This window comes from Ammospiza nelsoni, chromosome 9, assembly GCF_027579445.1.
Source record: "Ammospiza nelsoni isolate bAmmNel1 chromosome 9, bAmmNel1.pri, whole genome shotgun sequence".
NCBI lineage: Eukaryota > Metazoa > Chordata > Aves > Passeriformes > Passerellidae > Ammospiza > Ammospiza nelsoni.
In genome coordinates, this window is record NC_080641.1 from 32,443,997 (window position 1) to 32,467,885 (window position 23,889).

Genomic DNA, 23,889 nt, shown 5'->3' on the forward strand with positions numbered 1-23,889 from the left:
TGAAACTAATAGGAAAGAAATACATTAATTAGGCACAAACAAGGCAATTTGTGCAAGACTACCTTTTGTCCTTGCATCACATCATATTTTCCCTAACACAAATCTCAGCTTCAAGACATTGAACTGCTCATGGTGCAAACCTGTCCTCACTTTTAGCTGAAGACTGCTCTGAGGAGACAGAATAATTTGGGAAAAAACAGACTTTATGGAGAAACAAAGAGAAACTAGAAAGCTTTAAATGTTCAACATTTCACAGGCAACAGAAATTAAGAAATGCATTACCAGATCCTGCAAACAGGAGCCTGATGCTGCAAAAAATCTGTTACAGAAAGTCTAAGTGCCCATGTAAGTCCCACTCTAGTCAGGTGAGAGCATTACTTTGCTCAGTAGCCAAAGTTTATTTGCTCTTAGTTTATTTGCTCTTATCTTGCATCAGATCAGGCCTCAAAGGATCAGGGGATGCATTGCTTGAGGAAGGTGGGACAGCTGGAAGGTTGTGATTTTATCACACATAATATTCTTAAACCACTAATAACCTGTGCTCATCCCATTTCTATCTGTATCACCACACACTGCTGCCAAAAAAGGGGCAGGTCCAAATGTCCTCCCAAACCAAAATGTCTCTGGGCTACAGAGACTCCTCCAAAGCCAATTATTTGTTGTTAAAATTTCATCTTGAATATGTCATTTGTTGTGTGATTTAATGAATGAGAGAGAAAAGAGTAAAAGATGCTGATATTTGAGCAGTGACACCACTGACTAGCTCAGAACCAGAGTCACATCATTCTGCTATTTCCCAATCAGAAAACTGCAAATGTCTCCACTATCAAGCATTCTGAAACATAATTTGGGATTTTTTTTTCCTGTTTGATACGGTGCCTAACACCATGGGGGGAAATGAAGGCAAGGAGGGCTCCAGTCCACCTCCACAGTTCTGGGGAATGGGATAGCAATAGAGATAATAAATGTTATTACTTGTATTACCCACTCATCTGAACCATATCAGCTGCTAAAACCTTGCAAATATTCCTGACACCATCAAGAACCATTTCAAACCTGTTTTCAGACTCTAAATCTCATATCTGATCTCCATCCAAGAGATTATAACAAAATGTGAAATAACCTAAATATTGAAAGCCATTTCACAGAAAGTGGAAATGGATACTGCAGGGAAAAACACATTCCAGGCTTGCAAATTCCCTCTTTCATGTAATCCTTCCCCATATGCTTCCAGGGAACTATTTGATATCTCTCTCTCTTAGTGTTTTTAACCACTGCAGATCTTTTCAGAGCCAGTGGTTGGTTGTGTTTTCAACTGGTGGTTCCCATTCCAACCGTGCAGGAGTCAGGAATGCAGCACTGAGCAGGTTACGAATAAACCACTCAGGTTTTCTTTTCTGTGTTTCTCAGTAATTGCTCACAGCCACAGAGCACAACAGAGTTCTGCTCCTTCAGGGCTCCACTTCCAAGTGCTGCAAACAGAGGCACTACAGCATTAATAGCAAATTTAAGTGTTCCTCACAAGGCAAGAGTCTCCTGGACAGCCTCCTTGCAGGTATCCAGGAGCTAAAGAGCTGCTCTTAGTGCAAATCTGTGCCTTTTGGCCAAAATCACACTGTCCTAAACACAAAGAAGCGACAATGGACACATCCAAGACAAGATAGAAATGAAATTCCACATTAACAAAGCTCCATTAAATCAACTTAGCAATTCCATCTCCACAGATAACAATCTGGCTTACAGTGCTGGGCTAAATAATGCAGTTGAACACATTAAGAATAAATCTGTATTCAGGCTGAATGGACTGTTAGCTCAGGAATAAAAGACAGGAGGGAAAAGAAATGCTGAAGTAGCTATATTCTGCCCACAGCACATTTTCTCTTCTCCTTCATCTTCCAAAACTATCATGCTCATACATCTATCAACATATCATACACTCTCCCTGTGAAAGAGACAAAACAGGCCTCAAAATCTGTGTCTTAATGGGCACCATCAAAAGAAATATCAATTCATCTGGATGCATAAACCACCCAGAAGTCAGTGTAATCAAAAAGTGGGGCTTCTTCTCTGCCATCCAGTCTCTGCAATAGCAAGGGCTGCTTTTATATTTGATTATTTTATCCTGCAGATACCTTCACTTCCCCTGAGTGCATTTAGCAGCAAACCCAGAGATTCCTGCTCTGACCAAGAGGCAAGTTCCCCTCTGTCCCCCTGCAGTCAGAGTTCCAGTTTTTCATGAGACAGTAAAAACTTTCTCTATTGTCAGCACTAAAAGCTTCTCCTAAAGTAGTTCTTTCTCTGTGTAGCCACATTTTTTCATCAAATTTTAGTGCATGCATTTTATGAAAGTGTCTGACAACGTCAGGATTTAGGTTAGAAAAAGAAAATGAAATGTAGGCTAGGCTACAGGGGGCTTTCTAGGGAATACCCCACTAAAGCAGTCTCCTGAGAGCCAAGGTATCTTCCTTGCTACAAAAGCAAGAATTGTTGAGAACAGATTTTCAGTGGGCTCTGGAGGTTTAAAATCTTAGAAAGACCTAATTTCTTTCAAAACTATCTGCTGGTTTCCTCTGGATTTTATATCTGTATGGGTTCAGATGGAATAGAGAAGGAATTATACAGCATTATCAAAAAACTTAAGTTGAATTTTCTATCTCCTGTAAACATCATCTAATGCTGCCAGGCTTGCTATAGAATATTTATTGTTTTGACTATCTAAAAAGAATTATTTTTTCCTAAAACCAGCACTTTAAGGAGGACATAAAATTACATTATTTCTATTGCCTCAAAGTAGGCAATGAAAACTTTAATGTATCTGTTCCTATCTCAGGCATACCTATGAATATTTTTAAAGCACAGATATAACATTCCACCAATGTTTTTACTACTATTTTTGCTCAAGTTAAATTATATTTCTAACTCCAAAAGTGATCCATTTGCACAGATTTTTACGCCACCTGCCCTATTCCAATTCTTTGGGTCCAGAATGCAGAATGCAATGCCAGAATCCTGAATACAGTTACTTCACAAATATGTATAGCAACTTGAAAATAAAGAATTCCTAACACCCTGCCTTTTAATGCTTCATATCCCTTCTTTTGTGAGGAAAACCCTGTAAGTGAAAGGATTCCTTTGTGCTGCCTTTTCAGGGCATGCTGAGCATCACACACTTCCCAAAGCCTGCGTGCAGTGAGGGTGACAAGACACACTCCAGGTTTTTATTTTTTTTTCCCTTTCTCAAGATTTCAGTGTTTATGTGTGACCTCCAGTGTTTAACTGATGACTATTCAGCACATCACTTACAAAAAAACAGCCATTCTCATTTCCTTTACACTCCTCCTCGCAGAAATAAATCAGCATCCTGACTGATGGAAACACTTAGCTGCCACTCACTCTGCTTTGCACCCTCGCTGCTCCCACCAGCCCGGGAGAGCTGCAGAGATGCAGGGAAGTGATTAAATTGTAACACGGAGCCCTGAGAGCAATAACTAAGTGAGCAGTTATAAACAAATAGCACAGTTCTTCATAATTCAGTAAAATGCATTATCTGGTGCTGTGTGTGGCTCTGAAAGCCAGTCAAAGCAGCAGTGGTTTTCTGCTAATGCAATAGTGTTAATGCTTAATGGTGGAAAGCACAGGAGAGCAATACATGGCCTACAAATAAGAGTAAAATGTGCAAGCTTAACAACACAAGTTTATCTCCCTTATGAATTACCTAGGCAGTGCTTTTATCATATGAGATCCATTGTTTCCTGATCTGCAAATTACTTCCTGAATCTATTAACTATAAAGGCAGAAATGTATTTTTCAGTCTTGCCCTCAGAAAAAAAAAAAGAAAATCACAATAAATCAGTGTAAGCAGGTGAGACTGAACTGGTAACAAGTCCAAGGTATTTCAAGTGTGCAATCCCTGGCTCCCCAGAACACTGAAGGATTTTTTTTAAGGTGGGAGCACAGAGATGAAAGGATTTAAGAGTAAATTATCCAATGATAGTACAATTCTGGAGCATTACCATGTGTGTGAAGGATTATTAAAGATCAGGTAGGATTTTTTCCAGCCTTACTTCAGTCACCTCCAGGGAAACGAATTCTGCAATGCTCCACAGGAAATAAAGAACAACCTGAGTATATTAAAAGACTCATGGATATAATTCCATAAACTACAAGCTTTCTTTGTAACTCAAGTACCTCAAAGTGCACAACACTTTTATCACAGTCCTTGAGTTTCACGTGTCTTTGAAGGATGACATTTCCACTCCCTGACTTGGCATCTGCATGTCTTGAATTCTCTAATAAAGGCCCAAGAAGAGCAATATTGTATTTACACATCTTCCTCCCTCTAAACTCCAAAACCTCAAACTCATTTACCTAAAGAAAATCCTCCAGACATGTACTTCCATTAAACACACCATGATTATCATGAGGAAGATAAGAAGCCAAACACCAGTGCAGTTTCAATTCTCTCCCCCATTAACAAGAGTCAAGAGAACTCTTGGTATCAATGACCCTCATGCTCTGTCTCACAGGAGTCATCAGATAAAGCACATTTTATATTGACTAAACCAACAGTCCAGAGTATCTCAGTGAGTACATCATCTGCACAAAATCCACTCTTCCAGCATCTTTGATTTCAAGGCCTAAAATTTCACCAAAATTTTGAGCAGTTTATTTATGATGTAGCTATCAACAGTAACATTGCTAAATAACTCCCTTTAAATAAATTACTTATTTACATTTTCTCTACTCAAAGCCAGGGTAGGAAGCACCACCTGTGGATAAAGTTGGCTGACACTTCTCACTCCCTTTAATCACTTGGCAGATTTTTAACTGTTCAGGCTACAATTCTACATGTCAAGTGCATCTGCTGTGGGGTGATTTTCAGGATGTGAGGGATGAATGGGTTTAATCATTTCCAAAATTTAGGCTGTAGGGAAATACTGCGTTTTGACCACGTTAAATAATAATTGAAAACTTATATCTGAAAAGTTTGCTGAGTTTTAAAACTGGGAGTAAGATTTGGTCTTCGTATCACAGATCTGGTTTTCTTGCTAATACTAAAAAAAAAACCAACAACAACAACACCCCCCAAAAAAAAACCCCAAAACCAAAAAAGAAGCCAACAAACAGACAAAAAAAAAAAGCCACAAACCAAAAATCCCAAGTCCAAAACTACTTAAAATTAAAAAATGAGATTTTACATTTGTCCAGGATGACTCCTTTATACAAAATTCCCTCTATGCTATCACCACTCCTGCAGCTTCCAGAAGGAACTAAAATGTGCATTCACATTCCTATAAACACTGTCCTGGAAAATGGACTATTTCTTTAATTACTGCTTTGAACTGAAATTACACAGAGCAGTGGAAGTGACAGCAAGAGGTTCATCTTTCCATCAAGGCACCCAGCAAGCTGCTGAGTCTTGAATGCATAAAACAGACGAGTCAGAGCAGAGAAAAAAGGGATTGACTGTGACAGGAAGTCTTGTATCACAAGAAGCAGAAGAGAGGAATTTGTGAGAGCTGTTTAATAATGGAGGACTTGGGAGGTTCAGTCTGGGAGTCAAGATGTAAAAACAGCTTCGTGGGAGGGGCAGTGGATGGAGACAATCATTTATGAGAGAGGAGCTGCAGCCAGATCAGGAGCCATGAGCAAAGGAGAAGGATCAGCAAACTGGGATGAAGAACTCACACGAAGAGCTGGCACCTCATCTGCCTCTATTTAAGGTCACAAAAAGCACAGAAACTGCTGTCACAGCTATTCAATTAAACAAAATAGTGTAGGTCCATGGGAAAAGAAAACCTGGTCTTGATGATGCACCTGGATCTCAACACACCAGGATTTGATGTTCCTCCCCAGAAAAGGAGTTGTATCTTCTTTACTATATTAAAAGCAAGATCATCCTACCATTACTGCTGTACTTCTTGTTGAATATCATTCTCTGAATTATTCCAAATACTTAATTTCATTAGATGGATTTTCTAAGAAGACATAAATTAGGGCAATATGGTTCATAATATTTTCACTTCCTTTCCCTGTAACCCATTTCACTAGTTTTACACTTCATCAATTTAAGCATTATGGTTAATAGGTAACATTTAATTCTGTCAAAGGAGGAAAAAAATCCAAGTGTCTCATTAGGAGGCTCTGATGGCCATTTCAGAAAGTAATGCTACATTTTCTACCTAAGTCCAACAGAGATGAAGACACTGAAGTTGGAAGCACATGCAGAACTTACAGGTTTCTGTGCAGGGCAAAAGCTTTTTTACTGCTCACTTGGGCACGAGGAAAAGTGGATCCCTGGGGGACAGAATTCCTGTGAGATTTACAACTACAAACAGCACTGCAAAGCACTAAACCAGAGCTCAAAAACATTTGGTTTACCACAGCTAAAAACTGAAGGCAATCAATGTTTTATTTATGTTAAGCACAACACATTCCTACATGCATATCAACAGTAATATATGAACATTATCTAATGGCAGGAACAGCATCTCTGACTAACTCCAGGAAAAATATCAGTAAAGCCATTTTCTACTCAATACTATTCACTGAGATGTGGCAATTATCTTTCAAACATCAACAGGGGCCAGAATATCACACAAGAACAAGAAACAGGTGAAAAAGCTTTCACAAAATATAAAGATTGAATTCTCCATTACACACAGTCTGACTTACAGTCATTGCAAAAATTCACAAGGAGCTGTTTTAAAAATCTTTGTGAACATGTGTGAACTCCACTTCTCCAAAACAAGCAAGACACATTTCTGTCACATGCTAAGAATTCTTCTACAGGTGGTGTTAGTGCCTTAAAAGCCTCAGTGATCAATCAGAATTATCACAGGAGGGGATTCAGAGTCATGTCAGGTTTTTGAATGACAGAAGCACGCCAGGCTTTGTACTACAAAAAGAGTGTTCAAAAATAGAATACATAACCTAATCATCTACTCATGCTCCTGAAGAAGTAGGTCAGGAGATAAAAAACCTTTCAAAAAACTGACAATTAAAATGTGTCCCACTCCAGTTTATTAACACATCATTAGACTGTTTCACAAGTTGCTGTTAAATATAAAATTATTCAGTGGATAAAAGGTAAGCTGTGAGTAGTAACACATTGTACCTGTAACAGCAGCTGTTTCTTTTCTGCACCCTGACTCTTCCCTGAGCTGCTTTCCCATTGTAATTTTTAAATTTTGGGTACACTCTAACACAGTTCCTAAGGCTATAAGCATTAAATATAATAGGTCTTTAAAAAAACAACCTTTGGCATGTGAGATTTGAGGTGGGAGGGTCGTAACACTCTTTTACAGGTGCCAAAACTCAGGATTTCCCTTGCCATGTGTGATCCACAGCACAGGAGGACGTGGTGCTGTGGGAGTGAGTGCAGAGCAAGCACCAGGGTGATGAGAGGGATGGAGCAGCTCTGCTGGGGGGAAAGGCTGAGAGAGCTGGGACTGAGAGGAGAACCTTGCTTCAGAAGTTTCCCTCTCACATTACTGCACAGAGATGCATTTAGAAACTTTACAAGTTATTACCACTACCTCACCAAAAGGTCACGCCAGCATTCTTCATTTTAAGGAATTTCCTTTAAAAAAGCACTTTGTGAACTCTACTAGAAACTGCAAGGCATTTCAGTCTCCCTTGTCTACTCCTCAACCTTTTATTACAACAATAAATAATATATGCAGTAGATTAATATTTAGAAGAACTTTATTCTCCTACTTGCATCATCCTTATAAATTATTCTCCTATTAATGAGTTATTTGATCTCAACATATTAGCACAAAAATTACATTGTTCTCTGTACTAATCTGTAACCTATGTGCTCGCCTTCTGCTAAAAGCTTCTCTTCAAAGTGCTATTATTAATTGTCAAGCATTGGAACTGTTCCTCCAGACATTATCCCCTTTACTTTCAAGACAGGCAGACAAGATTTTCTCCACTTTCTGCAAGTAAAGTACAAGCTAAAGTACATCTGAATGCACAATTCATTCTATTTAGCACTGTGCTCTCCCTAATGTACCCAGCGTGGCCAACTCCTTACAGGAAGCAATTGCTGGAACAATTAGGACTCAGCAATTTTAATACACAAGATGTTGTCATGTCTGCATTTTATCTCATGCAGTGATAGTGGAATGATAAAGATGCAGCCAAACAGAAGTGTGCCAGCAGTGACCAAAGCTCTTGAACCACCTCCTGGAACTCTAGGCTGAACTTTTTCATGCTGTATTAATGTTAGAACTACAGAGCTATCATGTACTTATATATATATATATATATATATATATATATATATATATATATATATACACTTCTATTCCTGCTTATGACTGCTTATAACTTCTATTCCTGCCTATTCCTGATTATAACTTTGTCTTAAGTAGAAAATTTTCACCTATGACCTGCAATGCCCATACCCCAAGTGGGAAAGAATCCTCCAGACATCCTTGTTTCAATTCCTTTGATTTTTTCCAGTGTTGTCTGAATACACAGCACTGAACCTACACTGATCTCCAGAATGTGGAGGTTTTTTGGAGCAGAAACCAGACATACACTAAATCAGCACAATTCCTGGTGGTTTCTGGATGCCTGTTTCTTATAATAAATCAAACTTTGATTGTCTTGGAAAAATCCAGTGTCAGTCTTTCTCAAGAAAATATATGCACACCTATGAAAATAAGATAATATACTCACTATCATTCAACCTCAAAATAAGTCTCCTTAATAAACTAATAATTAAATAATCACTGTGAAGCAGCCAGCCAAAGATAATCCTTGTCCACCAGAATGAGAAAAAGTCTTAGAGGCAATCCAATAGACATTAAAATTGGTGTTATACCTGCTTTACTCATTGGCTACACTGCAAATTAGGTACACACTTTCAGCCACAAAGAAGAAAATCAACATTGCCTTCATCAGGAAAATTTATTTTTGTGTTCCCAGAACCACAAGACCAATTACTCCACGTGTGCTGCTTCCCTTCTCAGCACTGTCCTTCTTCCCATCTCCACCAAAAAGCTCCATCTGAAAACAGTGATTAGCAGAAGCAGCCACCCACAGTGTGCACGGGTCACCTGCAGTCTGTTCTCTGAACTAGAGATGATCTTTGCAATAAAGAACTGAGTTACTTCTCTGCACAGCCTGAGCAATATTTTGAAGCTTGATGTGTGCATGATCTGCTCCCCTAGATTTGTGCTCCCTGTGAGGACAGGACTCTTCTCACCTAAATTTCAGCTCTCAGGACTAGGAATTGTGTCTAAATTAAACTCAGGGACTGCTTCTACAAGGACTGCTGAGGCACAGAAGCATCCCTTGGAGATCCCTCCCTCTGCCATCTCCTCACCTCACCTGAGAATCCAACAGAACAAATTATGCAAGGATGAAACATGAGAAACTCTACATTCAAAAGGGACAACCACATACAGGCACTTTGTTGGACCAACAGCCCTGCCATGAAGGAAACAAAGAGCTGCAACCAGAACTCCCTTATGAAAATCACTTGCTGTTCTTTTTCAAGCAGTACTGAAGTCTCAGATCTGTTTGGAGGCTGCAGCAGAGTTATTTTTCTGGTGTTGTTTGACAGCATAAAGAGGATTTCATGTTATCTCTGGGAGCATCCCGCACTGAAATCCAGAAACTGAAGCCTGGCTCAGTGGGATTCACTCACTAACAATTCTCACTTCTCTCTGAGGATCTGTATGCACCAAGTTCAATTAGCATTTGCTACAAATGTAACATAGCAACAGGGGACAAGCCCTCATGTGATGGAAATCAGTGTAGTGGCTCTGATTTGAAAGAACTTTACCAAATTTCATCAGCTGCAACTGTCACGCAGCGCTGGTGAATAGCTCACTCCATCACTAGGGAGGTAAGGACCATAAAATTTGAGTGCCAGGAACAGTAAGTGGTCAATTCAATTTGTTATCCTCTTTAGGACTTCTCTAACATTTTATTTCTCTTGTTTTCAGAAAGAAGAAAAATGGGTCAGAGTATATAAAAAACTATCACACAGGGATGGTGGGTGGAAAACTGTCCTGAAGCCATAATGTGAGATTTGATTACTTCAGCAGCCACAAAGAAAAACCCCATTCATAAAATAATCTTTCCTGAACTCACTGATGGTTGGGTTTTTTTACTGTTTTTAAACTTGAACTAACTGTTAACATGCTGTGTGAAGTAGCACTTCCTGTTGATTTGTTTTGTATTAATTATAGTGCAATTAAAAAGTGGAGTCTTTATTGCAAACAACTACCAGGTGTTTTAAAACCACAAACAGGGGCCACAACATTTCCAAGTGATGCTGTCAGTGTTGCTGTGGCACAACAAACACATTTCCAAATGTATGCACATTCACAGAAATTAAAATCCTAGAATGGGAAAACCTTCATTATGTTGAAAAAGCAGGGGGAAAACCCACCTGCTGGGAAACTCCTGATATTTGTGGAATAGCTGCTAAAATTTAAGACATGAACACCTAACAGGTCATCTGACCTTGCCATTAAAAGATTTGAATTTGCTGATCAGCCTCAGGGCTAGGAAAAAACTGACACAAAAGGCAGGAACAATAAAACTAAATTAAGTGTGTATTTTTTTACATAGAAGAATGAAAGGGAAAATTGAAATATTAATATTTGCTGCATTGATTGTTGATGAACTGAAGAGCAGTGCAATTTCCTGCGTATCAAATTTAGAAGTATTTTGGGTTTTTTCCTAATTACTTTTATGCTTGGCTTAACTATGGAGCTACTTGGAAATTCCTAAGCCAGGAATCCTCTAGAGCACCAAGTTATGAGTGTGCCCATCATCACCAACCTCAAAACCAAGGGAGCAGAGTCTCCCACTCCACCACAGCCACAAACAGAACACGAGAGTTTAAGAAATACCTGGTTTGTAAAGGTTACACAAGGAAATAAAGCTAAAACAAATTCTTCATGTTGACTATTTGTTTAAAATATCCCAAATGCAGGAGAAGCTTTTCTTTCCCCCATGAATCCTGACAGATACTATGAGAGAAGATTAAAGGAAAGGTATGAACTCAATGAGGGGAGAATTCAAGTGACCTAATCCATGTTAATCTGGCAAAAAGTACATGCCAACAAAGGTGTTCAGGCCAGTCTCAGGCAGAGACTGACAGGTCCTGGAAAGGTTAAACAAGTTCAAGTGCTCTTTTTCTTTGCTGTTTTAGCATAGTTTATTGAGCTGCATCTCAAGGAACAGAAATTCAGCTTTTTTCTTTTTTCATGGTGTAAAAAAAGATCACTCACAATTTTCCCCTCAGTTGCTTCAATTATTGAAAAAAAAATTACAATCCTTTAGGTTAAGAAACATCCAATATTGATGCCTGCTGTTCTCTAACTGCTCTGCCAGTAGGGTAGAAAATATTTATATAAAAGGAAAACAATGAAACAGGTATTGCATCAACTGGATTCACAGTAATCCAAGCTCCTCAAGAAATTCAAGAGGAAAGAATTGTTTTCAGGTAACTCTTGGTATGATCTTGAAATTCTGCAGACTCAAAACTTTCCTAAGCTTCCCAAAAATAAACCTGTGCAGGTTTAGACAGCTCTTTCCCAAACCATGAACACCGATAGATGGATTGACAAACTTTGGGGTATATCTTGGGACAGACAGACTGATGGGTGCTACTCTCTACAGAATAACATTAAAAGGGTTTTGCACACCTGGAATTGCTTTAAGAGGCCACACCTGCAATGCCTGGATGCTGATCAGCTCCCAGTGAGTTTCAACACAATCTGGCCCAAACAAACACCCTCAGCAACCCTAAAATCACCCACATCAAACCCCACCAGAACCCTATCACAGAGGCGTGTGATGACAGATATTTATACTGCATTTTGGGGAGATTCCAGCTCCATCTTTAGTAATAATGAGGAGACTTTGTATTACAGGACTCTTGATTATCCTCAGCACTAAACAACAGTACACATTCACATTCAGGTATGAATAATTCTAGCAGCCTTAGGAGTCTGTCTTGATTGTTTTCCTCTTCACAAGTATCCTCTAAAAGTAAATTTCCAGTAAGTACTCACTGAGGAAAAGCACCTCCCAAAACCACAGGGACATTGCCTAACATCTAAACCTGAAGTTTCTGCAAGACAGCAATATGCCTGCTAAAAGAAAACAAAACAGCAAGCACACATGCATGATAGGATTATTTGTTCCAATACAATATAAATTAGGTCACACTCCTCTTTGGAGAATTCTGAGTCAAGAACTAGGTGGTCCACTAAATTTCTATTCATTTGCCTTCAGGCTCAGGGAATTGCAAAGACTCTCAAGAAATTGATGCTCCTCTGCCCACATGAGCAATCACTATTTGTGGGTGGGAGGGGTGGGGAATCTCTCAGTGTAACTGCTTGGCAATACCTGGAGACCTGAGAAACCCTTATGGAGTGAAAAGGGCAGCTAATGAATTTTTGCATTTATACATATATATATATATACACACATACATATATATATATGTATATATATACACACAGACATACAAAATTTAATACTGAAAAAAACCAGCAACTGCCCTATTTTTTAATGTGGTACATATCATAAAATTACAGAATGGTTTGAGTTGAGAGGGATCTTAAAGCTCATCCAGTTTTACCCTTTGCCATGGCAGGGATACCTTCCCCCATGCCAGGTTGCTCCAAGCCCTGTCCAGCCTAGCCTGGGACACTTCCAGGGATGGGGCAGCCACAGTTTCTCTTTTTCCCATCCTCACAGGGAAGAATTTCTTCTGTACATCTAAAATTTAAGAAAATATTCTTATCCTTAAGATAAGAATATAAAACGTAAGACAAAAAATAAACAGATAAGATAAAATACCCTGAAGAAAAGTAACCTCTGCATCCTCATTAAACCAAGAGAAATGGACTGACTGTCTGCAGAAAGTGCAAAGGATCACGGGCTGGAAAGTGCCTGGAGCCAGCTCCCCCAGCAGGCTTCTGCTCAGGAACACTGATTTTCAAAAGCTCACCCACAGCCATCCTCTCCCTGATCCCATGAGTAACTGAAGGAAATCTTGACGCCTCCAAGGGCCATAAGTTCATGTCAGCAGCTCCACATGTCTCAGAGAGGACTGAGGCAGAGCCAGATGTGACAAGCAGCCCTTCAGCAAGGCTGCTGCTCTGCTGTGGACGGGGCTGCTCAGGACGTGCAGCTGTCTGAAGGGCTGGGGCTTGGGCAGCTGCTTCCCCACAGCTGGGACACAGCAGCCTCTGCACCAGGGAATGAGCTGCACTCTCCCTCCACAAAAACAATATATTGATTGAGAGACAGAAGCTGACAGGTCTTGCTCTGGTCTGGTTCTTCATTATGGCAGCACTTTGAGATAGATCTACCACAGACCCCACTGTCACCAGCAGGGCTCACAATGGTGGGTTCTGACACGATTTGTGCATGTGGCTGAACCACTTAAATAAACAAAGTTAAGAATCTAGAACACTCCTTACACCCGAAACACTTAATGTGTTTGACAGAGGTGTAAGATTAAATACACAGATACAGGTACCTTTCCTGGAGCTTACTCACCTTCTCTAAGCTGTGACAATTCTGCTGCCTTGAAACAGAAGTTGAAGATTGATTCATGGATGAAATTCTTAAATCACCACCATGAAAATTCATTTGGCTGCAGCTAGACTGGGCAAAAACTTGTGTTAAGGGAAAAATATAGAGCTGCAGCCTCTCTTTGTGACAAATCAAAGTATGAAAATGTTTCAATCTGATTAATTACTTGGTTTAGAATATATGCTTTTCATTCTACTGTATCAAAATACTCATAATAAAACAGTGCAGCTGATAAGTCAAGCACTGCCTTACAAAGGCTGGCAAATTTGCAGAACAGCACTTGAGGTTCAGATTAGTAAAATCCTAATGAATATCTACTCTAATACCCATGTAATTGCAGGGAATGCATTTGCAAGTGGTACAATTAAAAAAAAAACAAAAAAGAAAAGAAAGAAAAGAAAGAAAAGAAAGAAAGAAAGAAAAGAAAAGAAAGAAAAGAAAGAAAGAAAAGAAAGAAGAAAGAAAGAAAGAAAGAAAGAAAGAAAGAAAGAAAGAAAGAAAGAAAGAAAGAAAGAAAGAAAGAACGAACCACTGGTACAATGGAAGTCCAGACTGTGGACAGTTTAAGAGACTGAACTGCCATCCTGGAAGAATGAAGATCCCATTTAAAGGGATGCCAAGAAATGAAGAATCGCAATAAAGATTTCCAGTTCTTTCCCAGATCACAACATGCTTCCATCTTTCACTCTAAGTACCAATGCCAACAATTCTCAATTTCATCACTTTTGTCCCAGACACCAAAATGGTTTCCATACATTGTTAATGACTGCTTTATCCCAAGTGCTCATCTCTTCCTGAGCACTGCACAAGGAGCTGCTCAGCACAGCTCCTGAAGAGCTCTTGGACATAAAGAAATGTTATTTTTGCACTACATGTTGCACTTCCTTCTGGGAAGCCTGCACCTGGCATCTCCACGCCTCATCTTCCTACCCATAAAAACAGGTTAGTGCAGGACTTCCCTTACCTCCCAAAACCAAAGAAATGCCTTAAACACAGAGCTGGGTGCAGTAATAATGAAGCCACAGAAGGGCTGAAAGCAAGCACTGCTGAAATAACACCAAACAGAACAGGACATATGAGAGACCAAGTAATAACGTAGCTTTATTCCTAAGTAATTGGCTGAGCAAGCAACTCTGATTAATTCTGCAAGAATGCTTGGGTAGTGTTTATAAAAACCAAGTCATTACCTTGACTAAACATTGACTTGGACAGTTAACTTTAACCATCAAGACCTTGACTAAATATTGACTGGGAAAGTTAATTTGAACTATAACATCTAGAAAATCGTGTTCCTCTTTGCTAGTATTTGCTATCACTTTAAAATGCAAAGAGGGTTGTAAAAAATAGAAGTTCTCCCACCTCACTGATATTTAGTTGCTGAGCTTGGCTGTTGCTAAATTGAACACAAATACCTGGCAAAAATTTGAAATAAAAAATACTTTAGAGACAAAGGCCTGTTATGGGTGAGAGGGAATGGTCAATCTTCCTTTGCTCGAGCAAGGACCCATCAAAAGTATGAAAAAAAAGTATCATAATGCTCATGTTTTAAATTTATTTTGTTACATATATGCAGCAGCTTTACAAATTTTGCAAATTTTAAAAATTGTGCCTTGCCCAAAGAATCACACCAGATGATCAGGAGAAGGGGTTCATTCTGATACTTTTACTTTTTAGTAGCAGCTACTTCAAGTCTACATCCTCCACTACTGGTTTCACTTCATCATGTGAGGCCATGGGTCAAAGGACATACACAGGGTCTTTCACTGGCTGAGATAAAAAAAAAAAAAAAAAGAAAAAGAAAAAGAAAATCAATTTCAATCCTCCTAAGATGAAACCACTGATGTGTGCAGTCACTAAGGTCCCAAAGGTAATCCTACAAGAAAACATGATGGTGTCCTCCATCACTGTGTTGAGATACTGTTAAAGTGCAGCAAAACCACCTATGAGGTACAGACCAGGATCAAAACACTCCAAAAAATAAATCTGTACTTCTACACCAGTGTGAATAGTGCATTTTAGCTGTGTAATGTCATCAAATGGTAATGACAAAGGGGCAAGGAACCTTATGCTTCAGCAAGGTGTTAAGTATGTGGATAAACAAATAAATAATGCTGTGGATCCAGCACTAATTCCATGCACAGTTTCAGCTCAGGAGTTTGAAAGTCCCTTTTAGCTTTATGCCTTGATTCCTTTTTTAATACATCAGCTGCCTTTAGCACACTGAATGAAAAACAGCTTAAGAGCAAATATAAAAGACATAAATCTCAGCTCCGAGTGAAAACACCAAACTGGTGAAAACTTGCTCCTCCATTATTTTTGTGTAGAGCAGTAAGGAACAGATTGATACTGGTGTTACGGGGGGGTGAGGGTGGGGAATGAAAGAACAATAAACAATACAGTCATCAGTAGTTTAACACAGCGCTGTGTCTTGCAATGGAAACATACTGTGAAACAGCTTGCGAGATAAGCTTCGTCAACGATAAGTAATTTTTATTCCGTTTGAGTGGCTGAAAACAATAAACATGATTAAATGCTTCAGACATGCATTCAGAATTTAGACAAATGGCAAAGAGTTCCAAGGACTTTGCTTTTAAAACTACTGCGGGGAAAGACCTGGAAATTGACTTAACCAGTTTGAAATATACAATGAAGCAGAAGTTCGTCGGGAAATTAAAAACTTCCCATTCGTCTGCAAGCTCCAGGACTCTCCAGCCCAGAAACCACCTTTGTTATCTACTGTTCTTTACTATGATTACTAGTCCCAGCATCCCACTTCACCATTCATAGAAGCAGGCATTTCAAACGTGCCGGTCATGAACCTGAGCTCCCAGCGTGTGAAACAGCAAAGGAAGAGCCGGCTCTGGGGAATTCACAGACCCGTGCTCGTCCTGCCGGCCCTTGCGGGCTCTGTCACCGCTCTCCTGATCCAGCCTGGCACCAGCTCCCGTGCCCGCCTTCCTCCCACCGCAGCTCTCAACTTTCACTCCCGGCTACCTGCTCCTGGTCACTCGGTGCACAGCCCCGAGAGGAAAGCACTCCGAAACACTCAGATCACTCAGGGGGAGTGTCGGCTTTTCCCCTGAAGTAGGGGCTGTACGGGAGAGCCGCATGAACCCGCAGCACCCCTAACGCGAGCGGTCACTCTGCACCCGCTGCCCTGGACCGCGCACGGCTGAGCAGCGCCGGGGGCTGGCAGCGGATTCCCGGCTGGGGGCCGGAGGCTGCGGGCCGGGATCTGCTGGCCGGGGACCAGGGGCGGTCCCCAGAGGGTCCCTGGCTGAGGAAGGCGAGCTCGCCCCGCTCGCCGCGCGTCCAGCGGCCCCTCCGCCCCGCTCCGGCGCCATTTCCCCGCCTCTCCTCAGCGCGGCGTCCCCCGGCCCTGCCGCACCTTCCCGGGCAGGGCAGCGCCGGCGCAGCCGAGCCGCATCCCAGCCCTCAACCGGCTCCCAGCCCTCAGCCGGCTCCCAGCCCGGCAGCGGGGGGCGCTTCCCACAGCAAGCGGCACTACCGCGACCGATCGGCGCTTCCAGCTGCGGGGCGACAGCGGCCAAGGCTCCCCAGAGCGGCGCATCCCAGGGACCCCCAGCACGGCGGGGGTGGCCGGGGGGAATCCCGCAGCCGCATCGCGTCAGTGGCTCCCTCCTCGATTTTTTTAAATTTTTTTTTTTTACTTGCCCCGCTGCGGGGGATAGCGAAAGCGCCCCCAGCCCTTTGCCCAGAGCTCGGCTGGCTGTGGGGCAGCCTCGCACGGGGCTCCCACCGCAGCCGGCAACTTCCCGCGACTCGCAGGGGATTCCAGCCCTTTCCCCGCCTCGGAGGGACGGGAGCGAGCGGGAGGGGAGAAGGACGGGCAAAAAATTAACTTCCTTTGGAGAAAAGCTGCCCTTCTATGCTGCTGCGGTCCCCGCTGGCAGGAGGAGCAGCGCGCCCCGCTGAGCCCCCAAACCCGCACCTGCCGCCGCGCAGGGGAGCAGGGACCGGCTCTCTCACCTGCCCCAGCGAGCCCTCTCCTCCTCGCATTCCTCTGCTCCCCATCGTGGGCGCAGCAGCTGCTGTTATTCCTTAGGATACACATGGCCCGTCCATGCTGGGAGAGCCGCCTTCCCGCGCCGCCTGCCCTCTCCGGCCCCGCCAGCGCGGCGCTGAGGCCAGAGGGAGGGGAAAAGGGAGGTGTGCGGTGGAGGAGCGCGGCTGATGAGGGGTCGGTCTCCTCCTCCTCCTCCTTCTCCTCCTCTCCCAGGGCTGGGGGTCTCAGCGCCGCTGTGCAGCTGGGCAGGGAGAGGGGGCCGGGCGAGGAGGGGGCTGGCGGGGCTGTCCCCGCTAGGGGCGGGGGGGCTCGGCGCGTCGGCTCGTCCCGAGCCTCTCATCGGCTCCGGGGCAGCCCCGCGGGCCAGCGGAGCAGAGCGCACCGAGACCCCCCCGCCTCGTCCGCAGCACGGCGCTCAAGCACGGCCGGGGGGCGATCGGTACCGGGGGCTCCCCGGGGGCTCCAGGGCTTCCCCGGAGCGCAGGGAGGGCGGTCAGCGGGGCAGCCCGGGCGGGGGTGGCCGCTGCCCACGCGTGGAGCCCGGGCACGGCCCCGCCATCGCGGCTCCCCCCACACGGCCGCGGGGCGGGGGCCGGGCCGGGGGCCCCGCCGCCGCCACCAGTGTGCTGCTTTTCTCATGGCTTCTCGCAGTCACCCATGAAAATTTAATGAGGCATTTAGGGCTGTTACCTTCAGAGTCAATGGAGGAAGCATATTTAGCCTAATGCACTCGCTGCCGAGCCAATAGGTCTGTTGCAGGCGGATCAGAAGTCATGGAGAGACTCTCCTTTCAACACAAAATTCACGACCCATTAAACTTATTCTGTGATAACAGCTTCTTTACAAACGGAGACCCATAGAAAACAGAGGCTGTCATGCACTTCCCGAAAGGATTTACATACAGAGAGAAGTCCATTTGGCAGGTTATTGCCATTTCACCAGAATTATCTCCAATCAATGCATAAAAGCAGCGCTGCTCTCGCTAACCGAGGTAAATGACTAAAAGAAAAGCTTTTTGCAGCCTCTAGATAGATCTGATTCACCCCCCGGGGCTGAGCGGCCACGTCTCCCTGGGCTGACAGAGAAGAGGGCTCAGACCATTAGAAATTATTGAATCTGATCGGGAATCACAGCGAGATGTTCTGAAGACACGCCGGTACCCAGCTGCTGATGTGCGCACCCCGCGATGACAGCCGGGCAGCGATCACCGGGATGCTCACGAGGTAGAAAGATGTCCACAGGTTATTTTACCTCCACCTGACAGGCAGGAGAGCTGAACCAATGTGGCAACACACTTAACAGGGCAGGGAGCACAGGGAAAGGCTGAGTGAGCAGATTGATTGGAAGTACATGCACAGATCTGGTAACATTCTCAAATATTATCAGTTTCATCTCCCTCAATCATTCTTTCTGCAGCACATTAGGTATTAAGCATAAAAGATAACGTCATGTAATAACATTTACAACATAAAAAATTCAGAATTCAAGCCACATTTATAGGAGTAGTTGATGCAATGGAGCTTTTCACTATAGACCTGTTTTCTGCATTTCAATTTATTACAGAAATGAAAGGTCAGATTCTCAGTTGAACCCACTTATTCTAATGTGAATTAAAAGAAGTAAGTAGTCAACTTCATTGCAGCAAAATTTCCTATTGATGACAATTTCACCATCTAGGAAGACAAAGAACTAAAGGAGGAATAAAGTAATTTTTTTCATTAGGAAATAATAGCATCCTTGAGGAGACATGCTTGTCTATATGTATTAGGCCAAATAAAATATTGGTGGCCCTTAGTTCCCAAAAGGCAATTTTTTGGGGGAAAACAGTAATTGAGCTGTTCTTACCCTTTGACCAGTGCACAATAAAATGAAGTTGCATTTATTGTGTTGCTGGCCTCACTGAGGTCCTGGAGTTTACAGGAGGGCTGCTGGCAGCTGATTAAGTAGAGAGGGGACTTGGAGTAGTATAAAACTTCATTCCCATTCATTTCTGAAATGTATGGATGCAAGTCACACTTGCTAATAATACTTTTTAAATATAAAAGACTACTAGCTCACAGCTTGTAATATGAATGCAAATGAACTTGTAATTATACTATGCAATTTTCTACTTAAAAAAAAACAACAACTATGAAAATAGAACAGACCTGAAGAGCAATATGCGCTGCAGTTCTTCATTGTGTTCCTTCATTATGCAGAAGTTGCCATAAGCAATCTGCTCTGGTGTAATGTAAAATATTTTTTAGGCCATAACTTTGCAACACAAACTCTCACATGAGAACACATATTTGGTCACAGTTCCTTCTCTCTACTGAAAAACACGATCAAGAAGCAAAGAAGTTTGGTGGGAAGACTGACAGCTTTCATTTGTGTTTATCTGTAAAGCTTAAACTCATCATTCTTGTATTCTCCTTTCTGATGATGCACCTTGCCATCACCAATTATGTGATAAACCATTAAAAGTTACATATTAAGACCTGTAGGCCAAAAATTTCATTTCCACTGAACAGCTGGAGGAGCTGAAGATCAAAACCTAAAAGTGTAGTTCTCAACTATTTTTGCAGTAGTCACTTGTGCAGCTCTCAGTCACTTGTTACTTGCTAAAACAACTAAAGGGAAAGTAGGATCAGCTGAGCTCATGAATAGATTTGTACTAACAGGACAATGATCACAATATTTTTAAGTGTTCCTATATGCATCAGTGGAGAGAAGGATGAATTCAATCTTCCAGCCAAGAGCACTGTACAAATTTTTTAAAGAATTGCCTCAAAACAACATTAAAATATCCACCACTGATAGCTGTAGACCTGGATGCTGAGTAATTTGTTATACCATCCAATTTCAATAAGCACTGCAGTTGCTAGTAAACCAGTGCACCCCACAGAGCAAAAATGTTTACCTGCAAATAAGAGATAATTTGCAGGATAATTGTTGACAGTGAATTTGCTGATAATTCACAGTCAAAGTTTCTGACTCCCTAGGAGAAGAGTAATCAAAAAACTTCCCAGTTTCACCTCAGAGGCAAGTTAATCAGCATCAGCGCTGCCCAGCTGCAAGCCTGTAGGTTTCTCACATGGAATGCTCAGGCAGAATGCACACTGTAAAGCCAGCATCATCCTGCAAAAATGGCAAACCACTGGCCAAAAACCCTGTAGGGCTCTTGTGAGTGCCCATGTGTGACAGCCACTGGCATTAGTGAGAAATGGACATTTCCTAAGATGGAATACAGGCCTTACCTTCATGAAACTAATTAAGGTATCTCAAGCTGTGCTGATTACAAAGGGCTACCAAATAATAGTACAGAGAAATTTTGAGGGACGTCTGAGACTGAGTTTTTGTTGGTGCTTTGAAAGAATCTGGAAGTGAAAGATCCATAATGTTACACTTTGCAGGATTCAAGTGGGATTTTTGAAGAGGGAATTTAATATCTAAAAGAGAGCCATTATTTCTGCTATTAACATCTTACTAAAATACAGCACAACGTGCAGACCCATTCCTTGCCAAGTGAGCTCTCATGATGTCAGCCTTCTCACAAAACCCCTTTTCACATTTACTGATCTATATTGTAGCCCACAGCAGGATCATCTTGATCACTCTGGAGATCCTCTATGTGAATAGCTCCTCACACAATAGTGATTTCAGTTTAATAAGTTCCTCTAAGGCAATTAGGCACTGACTGAAAATAGTATCTGCTGCATTATCAGTAACTATGGTAGCCCATCCCTTACTGCTGTAGCCACACAGTGAGCTCCTTTTGCCATTCAGCAGGAGAATTAATCATGATTTGGTTTCATCCTCAGTTTTCTCAAATGCAAAGAAACTCAGCTCTCTTATTCCACTAAAGATCCCTTGGGATATTTCCTCAGAGATACCTCAGGTGACTGAGCAGAATATATTGCTGAACACTGCTCTTGCCCACCAAAAAAGATCTGTGTAGAAAAAATTTGGCTCTTCATGAAAAATGGGAAGCTGCTCTATTTTCTGGCAGCGACATATCAGGTCACTGATAGGTTATGATAATTCTTGCACCCACAGTGAAATCTGATGGAAAATGAATTATCCCAAAAAATATCACTGACCTCTCTCTATTAAAAGCCAGCACGTGGAAATGCTAAAAATAGCATTAAGTGTTGAATGTTCCAGAGATTCATCACTGGTTTCTGAAGGTAAACCCTCTACTGCATTGTGGTTTGGTCACAGGGGAAACCTTCCTTTCATGCATCTCAACAAAGATTGCAAAATCTTGTGGTTACACATGCAGAAAGAGATTCAGGAGCTTGGTTCAGATGTCAGCTTTGTCCTGATTAGTCTGTGATCTTGGATAAGTCCACCTATACTCATTTTATGTCCATCTCTACCACATGTACATCATAAGCCTCCTGTCAGAATTTCTCCAGGAATGCTTGCTTGGGAGGACCCCAAAGACAGGCAAGGACATACATAAACACTAATTATTGTTATATATGTGGCCATTCATTCAATTTTGAGTCCTGGGAGGAAAAATAGAAACAAGATCTTGTAATTCTATCTGGTAGCCCCTATTAGTGTCCTTCACATATTCAAAATATTACTGAACTAACCCTGCTGCAAATACTTTCCTCAGCTGCAAATGAGCAGCTCCAACAAACAGTCCAGGACTGCCCCTCCAAAATCAATTTATCTTCTAGTAGATGGCAGCAAGTAGATGCCTGTCCTGCCAAATAATGGAATTTGTGAAAGCACTGGAGATTATGAACCACATTATTTCCCAGATGCCCATGAAAGAGTCTGTGATTCTCCAAGAACAGCGATCAGCTCCTTCACAAATGCAAACTGCTTCATATTTCAAATCCTTTTTGGCAAGGTGCGTTTCCTTTCACAGCCAATTAACTGCAAACTAATTTAGAGAGGGTTTGCTTTTGCAAACATAAGTGTCAGGTTCCAACAGAGAACATGTTGCTAAGAGCATGATTTATGCACACATTCTGAGTTCTGTTGTTCTCTCATTCCCCCCAGACACCACTGATGATCCACGCAGAGACACCTCAGAATTTAATAAACTCCTTTCTAGGAGAACTTCACAGGTGAAGAAAATGTTCAGCATCCCTTACATCCTGAAAGCCCACATGGTTCTGCATTACCTTGCAGAGTGCCCATGCTGGTTTAAATACACATAAACTGAAAGCAAGGGGTACCTACTAAGGAAAATGTATTCTACTATGAAAATAGAAGTTATCTGCTTCACAGAGAATTCCAAAATTTGGCTTTACTCTGGGTTAGACAATAAAAGGGGAGTTGAAAAGTTTAAACTCTCCACTTCTCCAGTAAAAAAAACTTAATACTTTGTTCTTAAGATTTTGTCTACTTTAACAAGCAGCTGACACATTTAAGCTCTCTGGTTTGGACAATACTGCAGCTTCTTTTCACTAAGTACACATTTATCTTCATTATTTATTCATTTTTAGATGTAGCTTTTACAATTGGAAACTTCAGTCTCAGAGGTTCCTAAAGATCTTGGCTGTTGTCATATTCCATGATTTTGACAGCAAAAGATCCACTTGCCATTGTAAAAATCATTTTTTGTTAAAAAGAGACAGAAGAACATGATATCTGGAGCTGCATTCCCCTCAATTTCTGCCAAAATAACAGGTATTCAGGAGACAGCAATTGTGTGTAGTGAATGTCCTCAGCAAGTAAGGTTGTTTTTCATTTCCTCTTATGTCACATTACATTTTCCTCTTTATATTTCCTTTTAAATATTTAGACAGAGCAGAGAGTTTTAAACGTTTCATTGACACAAATAAATGTTTAGGCAGTCAGTCTACTTTGGGTTCCGCTCTTGTCAGATCTGATAAGTTAAATATCACTGGATCTGGCCAATAATTGGATGGAAGACCTCTGAGGAAAACTCAAGTGCTGAAGCAAGTGCCACTGGTTACTCAGTAGGTGTTTTTTTAACCTCAGACTCATCCTGAAATATGCCCTCAGCATGGTATTATAAGCACTAGCTGAAAAAGGCATTTTCAGGTAAGATTTAATGTGTTATTTCTGTTAGGCACTAGAAAGGATTCCTGACACCTTCCTCTGGAAGTTGCTTAGCCCAATTTTGAGTTAGCTGAGCCCACTGCTACATAAAGCTATATCTCAAAGTATGAAATCAATTTTTCATCATTTTCCTTTTAATAATAATACATTTTTAAACCTCTTGTTTAAATAGTAACCTGTACATTTCTTTGCCTTTAACACTTCATTCCTGACCTTTCCTTTACTCTCTCATTATGTCTCTGAGTCCAGCTCATGGA

At 41.8% G+C, this 23,889-nt stretch overlaps 1 protein-coding gene across 4 annotated transcripts in view; it reads right to left on the reverse strand.

Moving 5' to 3' along the window:
* The window catches only part of DAB1 (DAB adaptor protein 1), a 416,327-nt gene that overhangs the window by 122,889 nt on the left and 269,549 nt on the right, over positions 1-23,889 (reverse strand). For 2 of the 4 annotated variants that reach the window (XM_059478671.1, XM_059478668.1), the window contains exon 1: positions 17,572-17,712. The exons of the other annotated variants lie outside the window; for them this stretch is intronic. The gene's annotated coding sequence lies outside the window, so the exon portion shown is untranslated. Of the gene's footprint in view, positions 1-17,571; positions 17,713-23,889 lie in introns of those variants that run through there. 4 annotated transcript variants of the gene reach the window in all.